Source organism: Gavialis gangeticus, unplaced genomic scaffold, assembly GCF_001723915.1.
Source record: "Gavialis gangeticus isolate Ggan-Ray unplaced genomic scaffold, GavGan_comp1, whole genome shotgun sequence".
NCBI classification, from domain to species: domain Eukaryota; kingdom Metazoa; phylum Chordata; order Crocodylia; family Gavialidae; genus Gavialis; species Gavialis gangeticus.
In genome coordinates this window covers 247,662,685-247,663,588 of record NW_017729032.1, presented here as the reverse complement: position 1 = coordinate 247,663,588, position 904 = coordinate 247,662,685, and the positions used below count along the sequence as shown (strand labels likewise).

The 904-nt window shown below is 44.7% G+C and overlaps 1 protein-coding gene across 1 annotated transcript in view; it reads left to right on the top strand.

Moving 5' to 3' along the window:
- The window catches only part of PTGFRN (prostaglandin F2 receptor inhibitor), an 80,782-nt gene that overhangs the window by 18,831 nt on the left and 61,047 nt on the right, over window positions 1-904 (top strand). The gene's annotated exons all lie outside the window — the stretch shown is intronic.

Here is a 904-nt window from a genome sequence, read left to right as displayed (position 1 = left end):
CTATAGTTGCGGGTGCCGGTCCGGTGTATCCTCCGCCCTCTTCTTCCCCTTCCCTTTTAGTAGTGCTCTTCTTCCCCCAAGGACTGAATCTGTGTTTAGACTCATAACCTGCTGTCTAATGCAACACCAGACACTGACTTTACCAGCTTTTGCTTTGTTACCATGGGTGAACTCTTTAGCTATGGAGAGTCTGTCTTTATGCATATATCCTGAGAAGTCAGCAGTTCTTCAGGAGTGATATCAGAAATGAAACCCAAGCAGAATTTCTAAAACCCTCCCCCCGTATTTTCCAGTTTGTTGTGACATATCACAGCTATCTCAAAGAATAATAATAATAAAGTAATTGATTTCAACCATTGCAAACCTGATGGCTTCTAACTGTATTTCGGACAGAGTCGAGAGGCACTTCTAGCTCACCCCTGCTAAAATCTACATGTCACTGACTATTTTACAGCCATGAGTGAGCCTGGTACCAGTTACAAATGTTTACCATACCTCAGTCCTGGCTTAGTCCGTGTTGTTCCCGTTTAGTGTCTCTTGTAATCGGAGAATAACAACAATGCCTGGTCAGTGGTGGTAGTCTTGAGGTGGGGGAGGAGGGAAGAAAGAGACAAATCAAGAAACCTAGATTAGGTTCTGAAGCCAGGTTTAGAAGTAAAATGCCAAGTTACAGTGCTGATAGTCTAACTGAGATCCTGGTGGTTACCCTTCTTGCTTTCCATATACCTGCACTTTTGGGGCAATAGGGACTTCTGTGTCTCTGTCCAAATCTTTAGCATTTTAAACCCTGGGCTGACTTCCTGTCCCTGGGGCAGTGGGCTGGACTTGATGATCTTCAGGGTCCCTTCCAGCCCTAACATCTATGAAATCTATGAAAATGGTCCCCATGTGCCTTGGAGACATG